The sequence below is a fragment of the Phaenicophaeus curvirostris genome, chromosome 9 (genome assembly GCF_032191515.1).
Source record: "Phaenicophaeus curvirostris isolate KB17595 chromosome 9, BPBGC_Pcur_1.0, whole genome shotgun sequence".
NCBI lineage: Eukaryota > Metazoa > Chordata > Aves > Cuculiformes > Cuculidae > Phaenicophaeus > Phaenicophaeus curvirostris.
In genome coordinates, this window is record NC_091400.1 from 34,565,111 (window position 1) to 34,583,058 (window position 17,948).

General features: G+C 45.3%; 1 protein-coding gene across 3 annotated transcripts in view; it reads left to right on the forward strand.

Annotated features, from left to right (window-relative positions):
• SGMS1 (sphingomyelin synthase 1) overlaps positions 1–17,948 on the forward strand; it is a 97,218-nt gene that overhangs the window by 32,098 nt on the left and 47,172 nt on the right. The window contains exon 1 of one of the 3 annotated variants that reach the window (XM_069863923.1): positions 3,955–4,085. The exons of 1 other annotated variant lie outside the window; for it this stretch is intronic. The gene's annotated coding sequence lies outside the window, so the exon portion shown is untranslated. Of the gene's footprint in view, positions 1–3,954; positions 4,086–17,402; positions 17,497–17,948 lie in introns of those variants that run through there. One more of the 3 variants, XM_069863922.1, reaches the window with a different exon arrangement.

Sequence of the window (17,948 nt, forward strand, 5' to 3'; positions counted from 1 at the left end):
TTGCCTTTTGTGTACCTGAGGTCTCAGTTGGAATGCGATGGTGAACGCCAGCCCGGCTCCTTTCAAGGGTCACATCGTTTAGCTGAGGCGTCTGGGGATGGGACGGAGCACCTCGCAAACACCAGAAGTTTGGATAAGAACCGGTGTGCTTTGCTTGGGTTGAAGGGCTTGAAGAGTGAATGTAAATACCTTAATCTCTATCTGAAAGGCAATTCCTGTTCTGAAGTTCAACACTGCTCTTTTGCAACTCTTCTCACTTCCTTTGAAGGCTGAGCAGCTGATGTGGGTGACTGTTGCTGTAGCTCATAGCATGCAGTTAAAATATCAACTATTACATTGAAGTGCGGGTGTTATTTTGTGCTGAAGTCATGCTGGAAATCATTCAAAATGTCTTGTTTATTTGGATTCACAAGGTGAACACCGTCTTGCTGATCTCTAATCTTGTTTTACTCTCTGCTCTGGATCTCATTCCTTCGTATTCAGCAAAGCTGTATTCAAATGGTGCTGAAGCATTTAATGAATCTGAGCATCCTCCTAGGCTGCAGTCCAGGAGACGCAGATTCTGACGGTGGTACTGCTGATTTTTATGCGTTTTGGAAGCCTGCATTATTCATTGGTGATTTTCCTCCATCTTCAGTCGTTAGATGGATGCAACGGGCTATGTTCCCATGTTGAATTTGACCCTAATAAATAGGTCTCTCCTATTGATTATGTAATTTGTTATTTTAATGACAGACGTAGCTGTTTAAAATCACACTGTGATTTTGCATTTTTCTTATTCCACAGATGATATGGTTATTTGGATTCTTGCACATGATGCTTTGTTTCAGTTCATTTGTTAAATGCTTTTCTCTGCAGTCACAGATCTGTTTTCAAGATGTACTAAGACAAGACCTTTTTTCCCCCTCTGCTGTCCCCATTCCCAATGAAAGGCTGTCAGCAACTATTTTGACAGATTTCCATGCATTACTTAGGAAGACAAAATGTTGTATCTGATGTATTTTGCTCCATGCTGATAAATATGTAGCAAAGGATGGGTAGAATATTTGGTTTTGAAATGCTGAGGCATTTTGTAGTGCCAGCGGAGGTTGTCTGCACTGTCATCAGAGTCCTCTATGACTGTCCCAACTGTTCAAATCATGTGTATCCAAGCTGCAACCAGACAGACTTGTCTAGTCCAGAGCCTGCTTCTACCTTAGGTTCCTCCCTGCCCTCTTCTGCCTCGTGGAGCTTCATTGCAGCCATCTGCCATTGACACACTGCTGAATTCTGCTACCTTTACTAAGAGTTTCTTGGAAAGCTGGTGCAAGTACAGCTTTGGAGCTCCCTGACCTGTACGGCACATCTTGAAAGGCGAGTGGCAGAAGAGGTAAGAAAAGTGCTTTGCCCAACTGCTGTTTTTGTTCTTAGGATGTATTAACTGTGCTTTCAGGGCTACCTCACATGTTTCGTGGATGTTGCTGCTGGTCCAAATGAGACTGGTGCTCTCCTCAGCCCGAGGCAGCTACTTGTGTCTGCCCCCTGCCAAGGGTTTGCGTACTTTACGCCTGACAGCATAACCACCCTGCTGTGGTACTGGTTCATCAGACTGTCCGCTCCAAAAATAATAGTCTTGCACGAAAGGCATTTACATGAAGCCAGCAACAGATGCAAAATCGAGCACTGTCCGCTAGCAGGTCTGGGCATCGCAGTCAATATGGACAGCACACGTCTCTACTGAAACCAATTGTAGCACTCGACTTGCTCTTGTGCTTGATGTCTTCCCCCTGTGTTTTAGTTTGTTGTGACGTTTCTCCGTGAAGGCAGCTGAATACCAAGAATGCCAAGGCACTGACTCCAGTTTTGCAATGCTCTACAGTTTTTGCTGATTCTGTTTGAAGTCCCCAGACAGTTCATCTGGCAAACTCGCTGCTAAATGGATGCTCAAATTCCCAGCGAATGCTGTGATCATAAATATTACCCTACATCACAGCGATTATTTGAAAACTAGTGTGTATTCCTCAAGCTGTCAGTTGTCTTTCAGCATTCTTCTTGTGCTCTTTCATCTTTAAATGCTTGTTCTGAAGCTCTAATAAACTTACCTGTCAGCAGTTATGAAGATGTCTCTTTTCATCTCCAGCTACTCCTTAATCGTACCTGTACCTGGCAGTTTAAAAGCTGTTTACAAAGGAGGTAAGGCAAGTAGCGATGTTGTAGTTGCTATTTCTCTGAACGATTTTTCTGATACTTCAATAATATTCATGGTGAGGTTGTGTTTGTGCTTTGTGAGGAGGTCAGCTTGCTCAAAGCCAACACGTGAGGTCTCTTCTCGTAACCCCTAAAGACTAATGCTCAGGGTAGGTCTATCAATGCAGGAGGACGGCTCTGTCCTTAAATTACCACTAACTCTGAGACATCACCTGCTGGTTGGATGTCAGATTGTTTTAGCAAGTGCTGAAGCTGGATTCTTTAAGTGCATTGACTTGCTTTAGTTTAGAGCAACAGGTAAATTACATGCAGTGTCCTGAGACACTTAATCACAAATATTATAATCACAAAATTGCAAGTGGTACATGGAAATACACTGATTTTGTGCTCACCCCCCTCAAGATTTTCCCAAAGTATTCTGTTAAGAAAGGTTTTGTAATGACTAGAGAGCTTCCTTATCAAATATAAATAATATTGTCTACAGTGAATGCTGTGTTAAAATTAAGAGATAGAAAAGTATACCGCAAGGATAAAGACCTTAAAAATGTTGTGGCTCTTACTTGGCTATGTTCTGTTAGATTTAGTTTTTCAGAATGCATATAAGACAGCATTTTAGCTCTTATTTACACAGCTGAAGCAGGCGGTATGAAAGTGAGCTAGTTTCTCTGTGTAGGGGGAGATATACTGTGTACTCAGCTTCGCAACTCAAATGCACCACTGTTTGCACACAGCACACCCAGCCAAAAGTCAAGGGGGCAACAGCAGATAGTCATTATTTGTATTTCTGCACTCTAAAGCAGTGCCTTAATGAGGAAACTTTTTTTCTGAGCCTCTTTCCCCTTTGCAATGAGTAATGCTAACTACTACTCCAGACCCAAATCAAAGCTGTAGCTCCTAAATTAGTCGTTTCTGAGGTTGTCGGCTTAAGCTTCAAGGGAAACCAAACACAAATCATTTGGGTTGCTGTTGCAATATGTTAATTTGAGACCTCTAGTATTGATGGTCTTATGACAACGTGATACCTGCAGAGATGTCTTAAATCAATATAGTTTGGGTGCTGTGTAGTTTGGCATTAGGTAAAACAAGCACAGTTATAGTTTTACTGGCATTTCAGTCATTGTCTAGCGTTTCTGCAGTGGAAGCAGGGAGGCCGAGAGGCTGAGATGAACATGTGAGTTGAGCTGAGCATGGAACAGAAAGAGAACACAGGAGGAATTCAGGATAAAGGAGACTTTTAAGGGGGGTGGAGGGTGAGTGACAATGCAGTAACCTCTTGCCATCCACACTTTTTCTGTCTGTCGCTTTGGAGAACACACCATTTCATACCTGAATTGGCAAACTGTCTTGATACTCTCTCCCTGTGCTCGACTCTCACATGACTTGATGTGATCTGGACGAGAAGTGGGCATTGGCAAAAGATGATGCTGTAGCTGAAATATTACTGTTGAGAAAGAGGATCTACACTACGTATTGGTGAAACAGCTACAAGTGCACACTGGGAGGGCAGGAGGTTGTCCCTGTACACTGTGAAAATTGGATGGAGAAGTGGTCTAGAAAGGAGTGGCTTGCTGGAAAAATAAAAGGAACCTGAATGCCTGAGGAGTAGCCTTCAGCAAAAGGAGTGCTGTTTCACAGATCTCATTCACGTAATTTGAATTTTACAAGCAAGATCTCTTTTTGAAACCTGAAATTCCAGCTGGGGTACCCAGGAAAGTCTGCTCATGGACCTGTTGATTCTCTTTCTTCTCAAGGTGTGGTGCTGGATCAGTTATCACAAGCTAAACTAACCAATCCTTCTGGTCTATTCCAACTAGCGTCCAAAACTGTACAGTAGGAGTACCTGGTAGGTTATCCCAAGGAAGATCTTATTTTTACCCCACTGCCTTGCAAAGGGATAAGTCTGAAGACTTAGAAGATCATTCCTTTAAGTGAACTTACATGAACAGCAAGTTTTTGTCTGTGTCCTGCTGCTTGTTGCTTGTACAAGGTGCATTGTCCGTGCAGAAGTCAGGCCAAATCTCAAGTTCTTTGTGTATTTGTAATCATGTTTTTTGTCTGTAAAATGTCTAGCTAAGGATTTTTTTTTTAGTATTTATGCACCAATTCTTTAGTAGTAGCTGGAAAGTTCTTATATTCAGCCGATATCTGCTTCTCTGTGGTAATTTGGGGTGAAGTGAAAATGCAAACTTAAAGGGAAACCTGTGTTTTCCTCCTGTGTTGGGAGGAGTTTGAGATGCTAAAACTGGGGGAAATCTGTGTATCGGGCAGGAGTTTCAGGATACCGTTCAGCCCCTTGGCGTACAGTGATTATTAATTACTCAAAGTGTTGGGTGCTCTGTTTCCACATGAAAACAGGAAACGAGTGTGTGTCCAGTACAGGTGAGGTGAGGGATCTGGCATGTGGTACAAGGTCAATGAAGCTATAAAGCAGCAATTGGTTACTAATAAAAAAGGCAGAATTACTTCTCTGTGCCTCTGGACAGGTCACTTTTCCTGGTACTGTATCAGGAAATACAGCTGACCAAAGTACATATCTTTTTCAAAGTACAAGAAGCTTGGAACGCGCATTCTACTTCTTTATATGGAGCCTGAATCCAGGCTTGCCAGCGTGGAACGCAAGATCCATGCTCTCCTCTCCCCGCTGCTCTCTTCCTCCGTGTGCTTTTGGCTTCAGCAATGCAGGGCAGCGGTGCTTTTGCTGCTGCTTCTTTAGGACTTGCTGTAATGAGGTGCCAGCGGGTGTGCAGCGTGCAGAGCAGCTCGGAGCAAGCCCAGGCAGTGGTGAGGAGTAGGGCCAGTGATACATGTGAAGAGCGGGGATGCTGATGTGCCTCTCTGAGCAGAAGAGAGCAGCTGGGTGTACCTGTTGGGTTGCAGGCACTCTTTGCGAAAGCGTTGAGAGCCCTGGGTTGGGATGTGGAAAAGAAGGAGGTGGTTGCTGAGCTGTGCCTGAGTGGCACAGGGCGAGTGCTTTAGCAGAGGAAAGCAAGAGGATGGAGGAAAGCATCCTTGTGTACAGACAGGGATGTGATTAATGCCTTGTTCTGCTGCTTTGGTTGAAATGAAGTATTGGAAACAGCCATTGTGAGACATTAAGGGATTACTGCTCTTCCCAGGCTCCTTCCTGTCTCTGAAACCCAATGCTTGTGTGTGCAAGACTGGCATGATGTAAAACTTTATTAGTTGTAGGGGTTTGTTTGGCTCTCGGGAGCCTTTTTTTTTAACCTGAGTTTGGAAATCCATACACTGAAAATAGCTGAAAAGTAAAGTAGTGAACGAATTAATCGTATTAGTGAAGGTGTAGAGAAAAAAGAAGCTACCGTGGGGGGAAAAAAGTAACAAAGCAACCCTGAACACAGCTTTTTCCCCATAGTTCCTTGTGCCAACTGATCTCCAAAAAGGCAAAGGTTCATGAAAGGATGATAAAGGTGATTGAAGGCATGGAGCAGGTGTTATGTAAAAGGAGGTAAATAAACTTTGACTCGTCAGTGTGGAGTTCAAAAAAATAGTGTAAAATAACCCAAAGATGCAACAAGTTTAAAACAGGATGAGGTTTTGCTTTCGGTGTTGCGCTGGTATGCTGGTATTCCCCACTGCAGGACGTTGCTGAAAGGTTAGAGGTTCAAAGGAGGCTGGGTAAAACGTAACCGTGGTTGTTACAAAAAGGATCTCCTGTCTCAGGGAAAGGTTATTAAAGAATATTTGGAAGAAGGTAACACCATCTGTGTTAAACTTGTTGCAGAAATGTGAAACTTCGTTTTGTCAGTAGATAATAAATAATGCTTAGCTGCTTCCAAATGCCATGTCGTATAGATGTGTGCTAACGCACAAGCTGGAGTAGCAGATTAAATGTGGGATTTCTTGGCTTCTGTATTATTTGATATTTTTGGTAGCTAATGGGAAACAGGCGCATAGTTAGCAAATGATTTGGGTGGTAAAAAGTTGATGTTTAAGAGCAGATTATAGCAGTAGTCATCTTGGATAGTTCGCTGTGTTACTTCACAAAAATTCTGTACTCTGGAGCTGATAGGAGAGTGTGAATAGCTGGGCAGGTTGGAGTGGCAGCTTGCCAACCGCAGCCTGGGGTGATGATCCGGGTACTCTGATGCACTGGAGGCAGACGGGCTTTACTATTTCCCAGCAAACTTTTGATATTCAGCGTGACGTGATGTTTGGGTAGAGCTGAAACTCTGGGATTGTACCATAGATGTCACTGGGGCAGCTCAGGTGGTGAAGGCTTCTTACACTGTACGTTGCTTTTTACTACAGAGAGGTAGCTTGCTTGGCTGGCGTAGGAAAGAACCACGTTTCCCTGGAGGCTTTAGCACTCAGCTGCATGTGGGTGTAAGGAGACTTTGGGAGGTGGAAGAGGGTGGAGGTGGATGGAGGTGGAATAATGTCCTTTGAATTGGAGCTGTTTTGACACACTAGAAAGAAACTGGCAGCTGCAAAAGGAGAAAAAATGTCAGACACTGAACTGCTCTACGATTTTGTGTAGAGAAGAAAGACTTGAAAGCAGGAGATATTTGAAAATTTGTACTGGACTGGGTGAAGTGAAACCCAGAGTATGGGTGAGCATATAGGGGGGTCACCTCCCGTACTAGCACGTGTGTGGCAGCTTGGCAGTGATGTGCCGCTCAACAGCGATACCTCGAAAAGTAAGGCAGAGCCTTGGCTCAGTGGGCTTCATCCCAAGGTGTGGATTTGGTGACTTGCATGATGAATTTGAGAGTAAATTCCAAGTGATTTATCCCTCTTCTGATCTCTCTTGAACTCTGGCTGCTTGTGTCTGGTGCTGTGAAGTGGCTGCTTCTGTATTTATGAGCAAAGTGGAAACTACTGACCTGCTCTGCTGCCTCTGAAAGGCAAGTGATAGTTCTTACTGCAGCGAGCCAGGGTGCTATTTCTGAATGTGCTTGCACTAAATTGGCTGTGAGGAACTGAAAAAGTGTAGATGGTGACTGTTGGAAGGGAAAGCATGTATTTCTTGCACGGTGGCAATAGATTTATGGACAGTTTGGTTTACAGCTAAATGTTTGCCTGTATTTCCATAGCCATAAGCAGTTAGCAGGTTGGATCTAAAAGCTTAAACTTTGCTATAATCTAGAGCCCTTTTTATTTTTTTTTTTCCTATCCCATCTGCTGAGTTCTTCCCTCCCGGCTGGGATATCACGTGGCGCCAGGAGAGCCAAGAGAAGTGACACATCTTGGTATCCCATGGTAACTCTCCCTTTCCTTTGCTTTTAGCTCATTTACTTTGCTACCACATAGCATAACCTGACTGTGGGATTAGATTTGCTTTGCTCACAAACAAGTGAAGGTTAGGTTGCAGTGTTTTCAGTCTCTAAAACTGTTTGCAAATAGTGACCCAAACTGTCCTTTAAAAAAGCAAACAACGCAACAAAGTGCAAGCAAACATCCCTTGCTCCCAAGCAGAACCAACACCCCCACCAAGCCCAGACAACTGGAAGCTCCCCGCCCCGGCTTCTCCACATGCTGGAATCATCTGGTTGGGTCTTTGACTCCTTGCTTGCTATTCCAAATGTTGAAGCTTGTCTGAGAAGTTTTTGCAAACCACAGTAGATACCTGCAAGCATCTGTTTGGCTTGGAGGTAAAGTTCTCACCACAGCTAAATTTGTAATTCAGGTCTTGGAGTTCACACATGCTTTGCTGCTGGAAACTTGTCAGGGGACGCTTTCTCCCCCTCCCCTAGTTGTTTCCTGGCCTCCCATTGTTACCTGCGGTTACCGGTGCATCTTAAGTAGAAATATCTGACAGATCTCCCAAGAAAAGCTCTTGGCTTTGCATTCAGGTATGTTGATATTCTTTAGAATTCTGGTTATTTTTAAAAATGTGTCACATAAACCCCATTTTCTCTTCTGTGCCTAAATATCCACTGCTGACTTCAGTGCATTAAAACGGCTGCGGTGTGATTTGGTCAGCGTGAAACTCAAGGCTGCAAATACAGTAGCTCCTCAGCTTATTTAATCAGTAGGTATGGTCTTTGCTGTTGTACGTGGGAGACCTTGAACCTCTTCTTGCATGTATTTTCTGAACTCTTCTGGGCCCTTTTTATAAGTGCCTGCAAGCACAGCGGGTACAAACCCAGCTAAAGCAGTGTAAGTCTGGCTAAACTTTTCTGGGCTGATTTGGTATTTTCGCTTTGGGGGAGGGAATAGCCTGGTTTATTCCTGGGGAGGGAGAGGAAGGTGTTTTTACTGGCACGTAGCTCACATGTGCCGAAGGAGACTGGTGCAGTTTTGCAGCATGGCAGGGTTTGCATTTGCTGTTGCCCCAGCCAAGAGTCAGTTCCCAACATTTCACTTCCCTTAGCAGAGGGATGGAGTGGGAGTTCTCAGAGATAAGGGATCGGGCACAGAAGTGACTCACTTTGGTGCATCCAACTTCTTTTCAATCAGTTTTTTGAGCGAGAGAGGATGTGACTGTGGGATTTCTGTGCGGGGAGGCATAGAGATATAGTTCTGAGCAATGTGACTTCCTGCATTTGGGGCAGTAGATCTGCATGATGTTTGCTCTTAACAAGGTCTGATGTATGACATGCGTAAAGGCACCGGGGTGTTTGGAAGCATTGCAGGACTTATCTGGCAAGAGAGGCTCTGCCGTCTCTGTAGCTGTGCCAAAGCAGAGTACCTCTCTGTATGCTCCCAACAAGAATTCAGTACAAATCACTGGTCTTGTTGGAATGGGGGTGAATTGCCTTCTGTTTGACTCTGTGCTAACGTGAGCTGTGTGATTGCATCAGGAGTGCTGCATGGTTAAATCCAAACAATCGGCTGCTTGTGGCAACTGAAAGTGGTGTGAGGGGGGAAAAATCCCTCTTCTGTAATTGCAGGAGAAAAGCAAGCCTGTTTGCAGCAGGAACCAGCGAGAATTTATCAAGTCATACTTTACATTTTTCCCTGCATCTTCTGCATAGATTAAGATGATTTAAGCATAAATTGCTTAGACAGAAAAAGCATTTCACAGAATCACTAGGTTGGAAAAGACCTCCTGGATCATTGAGTCCAACCATTCCTACCAGCCACTAACCCGAGCCCCTCAGCACCTCATCCATGTGTCCTTTAAACTCCTCCAGGGAAGGTGACTCAACCACCTCTCTGGGCAGCCTCTCCCAGTGCCTAATGATCCTTTCAGTGAAATTTTTTTTATGATGTCCAGCCTGAACCTCCCCTGGCAGAGCTTGAGGCCATTCCCTCTTGTCCTGTCCCCTGTCACTCAGGAGAAGAGCCCAGCTCCCTCCTCTCCAAAATCTCCTTTCAGGTAGTTGTAAAGAGCAATAAGGTCTCAGCCTCCTCTTCTCCAGGCTAAACAACCCCAGCTCTCTCAGCCATTCCTCATAAGGCCTGTTCTCCAGCCCCTTCACCTTCTTCTCTGGACTTGCTCCAGAGCCTCAACATCCTTCTTGTGGCAAGGGGCCCAGAACAGGATTCGAGGAGCGGTCTCCCCAGTGCCGAGTCCAGAGGGAGAAGAACCTCCCTGGACCTGCTGGTCACGCCGTTTCTGATCCAAGCCAAGATGCCATTGGCCTTCTTGGCCACCTGGGCCACAGCTGGCTCATGTCACCAAACACCTCCAGGTCCTTCAACTCTGGGCAGCTTTTTTTGGCCCGTCTACCAACTGCAGTAGCTTTGACTGAGCAGGATGAAGAAATGCTGTGCCTTTCTGAGGGTGACACTGTGTGCAAGAACTGTTTCATTTTGAAGTTGTGTTTGTGCCTCTCTGTGAACATATCTCCTGAGAAAATTCTTGTATTTACAAAAGCCCTCTAAGAAAAGAGATCAAATTAAGGGTTTGTTCATAAGGAACTGCTGGTGGTAGGTTTTTAGCCCAGTCACTACTGAAAAATCGTCTACGTGCTTCTTGGTGCATTTCTGTTCTCTCTTTTGGATATTAGTGTTGACCTTACGAATGCTGGTTTGAAGCAGAGAGCCTTCAGGAGCCCTTTTCAAACAGGCCAAGCTTTCCTGGCAGCAGGGGAGATGGAATTGTGCTAAAGAAGATCTGTTCTTACAGTGCGCTGAAGAAATAAAGAGTAGTATAAGACAAGTGTGATGTGGAAAGCTGCTGTAATGTAAATAGTACAAACTGTACGCAGCCTTTAGTGTGTTGGAAACATAAACAAGTGTCAAAAGAAAGATGAGGAGTTTGAGACCCACAACAAAAATATTATTAAAACAAATGCTAGCAAGTTTGCTTTTGAGGACCGAAAATCATGCCTATGTCCAGAGGCAAGCAGGTGAACATCTTTGGAGACAGGCGTTATTTGTGTGGGCACAGGTTCCGTGTGGGAGGATGGCTACCCTGTAACCAGATGTCTGCCATTTTAATTATGTTAAATAACTGTGGTGTGGAATATTTAATAGGTAGGTAACTGGATTATACCTTCATCTAGATAAGATTAAAAACTACCAGCTACCTTGCAAGTCAAGCAGCTGCTTTTCTCCAACAAAAGCTGCCTTGCCTTTGCCTTTCATTGCCAGAGTTCCTGCTGCTCATGCTTACCAGCCTGCAGTCGCTTTTACAGGCTGAACTGCTGCCTCTTTGTCTTGAAATGGTTAATAATCAGCAATTTCCTCTGTATTATCTCATGCAAAATGCTAATATGCCACTGCTAAAAAGTGTTAGATCTGTTGTATGGGAAGGAGGTGCTCACCTGAGGAAACCTGAGGCTGCAGTGATAGAAAAGTTGGTGTTGAGGAGTGGAGGGCTCTGATGTGTGTGGCAAATGGAATGAATACAGGGATCTTAAATTTAAGTGAGGGACTGAATCTGAAATGTTTTTCCCCAACAAAGAGCGGTGGCGTATCATGTGGGTAGCTTTTTACTGGCATTGGGTCTAACCACCTCGGCTCATTTCAAGATTTGATTATTGCACTTCATTGGTACAGCTGAGGTTTTGAATTACTGTGCTTTTGTATTGCTGGTCTACTGAAATTTTTGCTGTGTTTTGAAGGTCTTGTGTGCGCTGTAGCTTTCTGGTTTTGGAGCTATGGCTATGTAGGTTTGTGGTTTAAAAATAGCAAAGGAGGGGAGGAACCCTCAAGGCAAACCAAACTGTGACCTTGGCAACAAAACACAGAGGGAAGATGAGGTCTAACACCAGCACAGGTAGGAAATGAGGTCTCTAGGGCTGTGCTGACATCCTCTCTCTGGGGAGAATTGTCATGGTCCCTTTCCTTGTTTAGGAAATTCTGTGTCAGAGGGAAACCCCCAGAGCAGAGTCATCAGCTATGTCAGCCCCAGCGCTGGCATCGTGTTAGCGGGTTTCCTGCGGGGGTGCCCGTGTGGGTGCTGGGAGCGGCGTGTGGTGCCCAAGTCCCGGTACCGCTGTGTCACGGGTCTGCTTCCAAGTGTCTGCGCTGTCGCTGAAGTTGAGTCAGGCTGTATAGCGATCCCATAAGGATCTGTAGGCTCCCATACTTCTTCTACCATCCCTGGGCACTATTCAAAGCCTTGAAGACAGCCAGGGAAGAGATGGTGCAGGGCACCTGGGTTAGAGAGGCTGCCGGTCACCTTCTGGAGTAGTGAGATGAGGAGAGGACAAATTCGGACCGAGGCAGGCGGGGATGATTTCCCCAGAGAATAGGCTCTTTTCTGAGCTGTAGGTCAAGGGGAAAATGAGCTTTTGCACGGGCATCATCTGCTGTCGCTTTGCCTTCATGTGCACCCTGCAGACTCGCAATAGGAGAATTTAGCTTTTATTTTTCAAGGAAGTGCCTGTTCACGTAGAACAAAACCAGTAGCAGCAAGTATAACAGGCAGCACATCTGGCTCCAAATGAAGAGCCTGTTGACTTCAGAAAGTGTAGAAAGAGGCATCATTCAGCTTGTGGGACTCCATCAGTCTGTGGTGAGCTTGTGGGGTGGAGAGGGAAGCTAAATTAAGGATGTGTTTCTAGGGCTGATGATGATTTGGAAGAAGGAAAGACTGTAGGCTGAGTGTCAGAGTTGTGAGACACAAGAACACTACTTCTTACTGGGGTTTTTGGACATAGTTGGCCAGTGAGTAAAGGTAGATGCTGATGTGGTCAGAATTAATGGGGAAAGCCTTTTGGCAGCAGCACAGTATCCACAAAGTGACACTTGTCCTTGCAGGCAGCTGCTTGCCCAGGGACTGGCCTTTCTTTTTCTTCTTTATTTCTGTTAGGCTCCTAATTACTCAGAGCACAACCCTGGGGTGCCTGAGCTGCACCTGAGGAACTGCGTTTGTGGGAAGGAAAATAAAGAACACATCTGCTTTCCAGTAGATCTGCACCTGTGCTTCTCCCTGGAGATCCTGGACTGCTTCTAGTCCACGATATGACCTTGCGTGCTGCTGTGATGATCATCTGCAGGTAATACCAGCTGCACAGTCTGTCCTGAAGCTGCTGCTGGGAACATCGGGCAACTTGATCTGCACAGAGCTGTTGGCTCTGCTAAGGTTTTTATCGTCTATTCTGCTGGTAGAGTGGAAGAGGTGGACCTGGGCAGTAAAATTGTTGTTGAACCGTAGTAGTGTATCTGGTTCTGATGGCACGAAGATGCAATAAAGGCTTGAGAAGATGTTTAGATGGGTGTGGAAGCTCTGCAGGGACTGATGGAGCCCATATGAGCCTGGAGATATTTACTCAGAAAAGTTTAGAGTGCACAAGCATGGGGTACTCCTCTATTCCTGGAGTCCCATGACCTTTGCCATGCAAAGGCAAAGAAATCGGGGTGTCTGCTCCTTGTTGTGGATTATAACACTGGTGAAGTGTTTGTATTGGAAACTTGTTTCCCATGGGAATTCATGTCTCCCTCTTTTCTAAGAGGCTTGCTTTCTTGCACGCTCCAGTCTGATGTTGTGGTGTAATTTAATGCTTCCAGTACACGAAGTTAAATAGTGATTAAAAAAGAAAATATAAAGATTTCCTGAATCTCAGAATGGCTTTTGAAATAGCAGAGGCAGATTCTCTCAGAATCCCTGTGTGGGTTATTTGGTCTCTTGGGTTTTGGTGTTTTGGGTTTTGGTTTTTTTTTATTGGCACTAGAAGTGTCTAGAGGCTAAAATTAGAATTCAGCTGCTAATAAACATTTACCATTGAATTTTCTGCAGTCAGCTCTCATTTAGCATGGAAAGCCCTGGTCCATTTTTGGATGCCGGAAACAGAGTTTAGCACAGCTCTTCAGCACAGCACTGAGAAGCGCAGCGGGTCTTGTTAGGGTCTTGCTCTTTTTTTACCATTTTTATTTTAGAGATGTGTGAGGGTTGTGGCAACTTGAATTTTCCTTTACTTCGTGGTGTAGCAAATACAGTCTTCCAGATGGTCACGCTCTTAACAGCAAGAGCAACTAAGCAGTGCAGTGACTTACAGAGGCTTGTGGAGAATATCTTGATATTGCAAGCAATTCGTAAATAATGTAGGTCTTTCCTGCCAAATCTCCAATTTATAACATCACCAATCACAGGAAGTCCTGTAGCTTTTCTTACTTGGGAGGAAAAGCTGCTGTGTCTGTCTTAGTCACGTTGTCCTGTCGCGTGGTATATTGAAGGAAGTAATACAGTTATTTTTGTCACTGGATGAATGATCCAGAACGATAGCAAGGTTCCTGTTGGGTGAGACTATAACGAAAAGACTGGCTGTGCTATGTTGGTTTTATATTGTTCATCATTCACGCACTTGGTGTTGATGTGAGGATGTTCCCTGGGTATGCCTTTGCTTTTCTGATTTGGGACCACTCAGAAAATGAGATGTTAGAGGACAGGCTGTAGCTGCCTCAGCTGGAGTGTGGGTGTTGTGTATCTGCTGCTTTGGGGCAGGGTGGAGTCCTGGCTTCCTCTGGACTACTGTGCTGGTTCTATATACACCTCTGCATGTGTGTGTGTACGCGTGTGCACCTGTGGTTTTTGTTTTTTTTTCTCCCAATACTCTCAATACCCATGAAACTTAAGCAAAATGTTCACTATTGTGCTAGCAACAACAGCACAGGTTGCTCGGATGGGTGGATCTAACAAAGCAGTAATGTGCTGCATGTCCTAGTGTCCCTGTTTGTTTTGCTGAGCAGCTGCTGTGTCTGAATGCCAGATGCAGTCTGCTGGTGTCTCTTGGCTTGATGTGACTCTTAGAGAGGGGCTGCTCTGTTGCTGTGGAAGGCAACTGGCTTTGCAAGCAGGTTAGTGTCTACAAAACCTTTCTGCCTGGATTCAATTGTCTACTTTAATCAGTAAATATCCCTGAAACCTGCTGCACAGATACTCCTTAGGAATAATCTGAGGTACTTTTCACCCCAACAGAGTGCCCAGGGTATTGAATAGATGAAGTGCAAGTGTAGATGCTTCCTGTTACCAGCCTTCAGGCAAGAAAATGTGCTTCTGCTCATTAAAGCAGCTCATGGCAGTATTACATGTAAATAGCAGCTCCTCTCTGAGGCTCTTCTCCATGCCTACAGCCAAAATCGGACAGCTTCCTAGTGCGATGACTGCTGCTGATGGGGTTAATTAACTGGGAGTAACCAAGAGGAGTTTGGCTATGGAGAACAGCCCATCTTCAACTCTTTCACAGGTGAGATGGAGTTTGAAGGTGCTGCCACTCCAGCTCCTTTAAGGAGAACCAAAATCCCCAATTTAACAAAACACTAGTGCTGACATGCATTATCAAGACAGAGTTGCTAATGCTCTTAAGTCATTGAGGAGATGAGTTAGGCTGTAATTAGCAGCCTCTCTCTTCCCTTGCAGGCCCAGAGAGGATTCTGTAGTTAATTCTGTGTTTAGTTTGTTTGGCTTTATCAGTTTTAATTCAGTATGAAAGAGGAGCTGATACTGCCCAAAAGAAAAGTACCACATAAATGGGGTTTCTTATGGGCTAAAAGCACTGCAAGTGTAAAGAAACCAACTCCTTAGCCTCACTGGGATGAGTTGCTTTCATGTCTTGAGGTGCTGGTCTGATTTTCATGTTCCCAGCTGCAGGATTTGGAAAGACAGAACTGTAGGTGAGCTGAGAATCTGAGCCTCTGTTAAGACCAGGAGGTCGCTGCAGTGAACGTGGATTGTTCCAGGGCTGTCTCTCTGTGCATCCGTTGCATTACACCTAAATCTAGCTTGACAGCTCCAAATGGAATAGTCCCTAAAACCCTTCCCCAGCTCCGGTATGAAACGTGGCATTGCTTGGGGTGCTAGACCCTGCAGAAACGGACCTTTGGCCTAGCTTGGAGCAGGGGATGGACTTGCTGACCCCCAGAAGTCCCTTGCAGGCTGGGGTGCTCTGTGAGTCTCAGCACTGCATGTGCTGACACAAGGCTCACATTGAGAAGCATCCGTAGAAGGAAGCCTGAATTGTAGATGGCCTTAAAATCCCTGTGACCAAACACATGCAATGAGGCAGTTTAAAAATTGTAATTTTTTTTTTTTTTTCCTGGGTGAAGAGACTGCGAGTGCTGTAGCCATGAATGTGAGAGCTGTCAGAGCAGATCTCCTTTGGTCTCCTCCCTCCTCAGCCTCCAAGTGTGCTTGCTTGATTTGCAAAGAGAGGAAAAGGAGGAGGAGGAGGTGTGCTAAACTGAGAACCAGTCAAGACAAATGCGCTAACGCTTGGATGGAAACATGTTTTATCTTGAGCTTTTGTACAAAACCCTGAGGACCTTACAGCGACTTCCCTGTTCCTGAACTTCTGTTTAGGGTGAAATCTGAGTAGAGAGGATTGGTTTTGTATTCCTCTCTGTTACTGATGACCCCCACTGGCTTCTATTTGCCAGACCACCTCCAGCTGGGGGAACAGGGAATGTTGGATTTTTAAAGAAATTACAACTTCAACTTATCTCTTGGCCCTAAAATCAAAGTCTTTAGGATTTTAGTTCTTTTATACCAGCAAGAAGTAGATGTCTGCCGGGTTAGTGAAGACTTTAGCTGGTAACCCTAGAGGGTATCCATGTCTGACTTGTCTTGCTTTGTTATAGAAGAGGAGCATCATCCCCTGGCTTTTCATTTTTGGAGCTGAGGAGTACTTTTTAAAGCATTCACCACAAAGGCGATGTTAAAAAAGACAAAACTTGATGGAGATAGAGGAGAGGGATTAAAGGAATTTGAAGAAATTAACCTCTCTTAACCTGGTGTGTGTTCCCAGATTCCTCCTGGGTCACCTGCCCCTGCAGCTGCACTTCGTTTGCATTGGGGTTCAGTCAGGAGCTCCTTCCTCCTCAGTGTAGGCCTCCTGCCAGCTCAGCTTGATAACCTGCTTGTTGGGATAGACTATGCTTGGAGGAGGTGGTCCTTTAATATCAGCCAGCTCTTCTAGGCCTCTCTTCTCTCCAAGGCTGTATTCCATGGGATTCTTCAAGCACATCCCTGAAGATGTTGAAGTTTGCTCTCCTGAAGTCCAGGGCTCTGATGCAGCTTTTTTCCCTTCCTCTCAGAGTCTTGAACTCCTCCATCTGATGCTGGCTGCAGCCAGGGCTCCCTCATCAGCTTTTTCTTGTTTAGAAGAATGAGGTCCAGCAGAGCACCTCTCCTTGTTGGCTCCTTGATCACCTGTATTGGGAAATTGTCGTGGTCATCAGTGCACTCCAGAAATCTCGATTGTTGTCCCTCCAGCAGGTATCAGGGTGGCGAAAGTCCCTCATGACAACTGTCCATAGGGAGCCAGCGTGCATCCAGACAACTCATCGAGTCATACAAATTATCCGTGGTGGCAGCGGCTGTAACCCTGCAAGTGCAGGTAGACCTGCCCTTTCCAGTGCTGTGTGCAGAGGAGTAAGGATGCTACAGAGGTACCTGAGGGTGCAGAGTTCCCAGGAACCAGTGCAAGAGCTTCCTTCCCCACAGGCACTTCCGTAGTTGCGTACAAGAGCGATGGTGGCTTTCCTGAAGTTTAACTGGGTGTGTGAAAATGTGTGTGAGCTGCCAGGACGGCAGCTTTGCTGAGCAGGAATAGCACATCTTCTGGCAAAAGGCAGGATATGTGAAAAGCTCCCTGTTATTGGATGGATGCGATATTTATCTTGGAGCATTCAGCCTGGCTCTAGTGTCTGAGTCAACACTGTGCATGTAGCTTTAGAAAAAGACCTTATTTCTGTCTGATACTCTCTGCTGCTTATGCCTTTCCTATGTAACAAAATATCTACAGAAAGGCTGTATTTCCTTCTCCTCTGGTGTGTGTCTATATTTATACCCGGTGACGTTGCAGGAGTGTTTGCTTTGGAAGAAATCTCTCCAGCTGAGCCAAACCGAAACCAAACATGCGAGAGAAAGCCGGCCTTTCTTCTCCCCTTAGTGAGAAGGCAGGTCTGGAAAGTGATAGAAAACAATCGCCTGGGAAGGACAGGAAGCCTGGGAAGGTAAATAGCCTTTTTCTAACTAATTCGGTAACAAATATTCTCACAAACTGTGAACTTTTAATTGCGAGGGTTGTATGGAGTGTAGAGGTGTTAAGCGCGGGGGCGGTATTTTAGAAAGGGCCTGTGAAAGTTGCTAATTAAAGCCTTTAGGTCTCAGGACAATGGTTCTGTAATAGTCCAGTGAGATTGATCAGGGGCTTGCAGAACAGCATCAGCACTCAGGGCTTGCTTGTCCCTCTCATACCCAGTCCAGTTCTGGAATCCTCAACATAGGAAGGATATGGAGCTGTTGGAACGGGTCCAGAGGGGGCCACGGAGGTGATACGAGAGATGGAGCACCTCTGCTCTGAGGACAGGCTGAGAGAGTTGGGGTTGTTCAGCCTGGAGAGGAAAAGGCTCCAGGAAGACCTTTTAAACAGCCTTCCAGTACCTGAGGGGCCTACGTGAAAGCT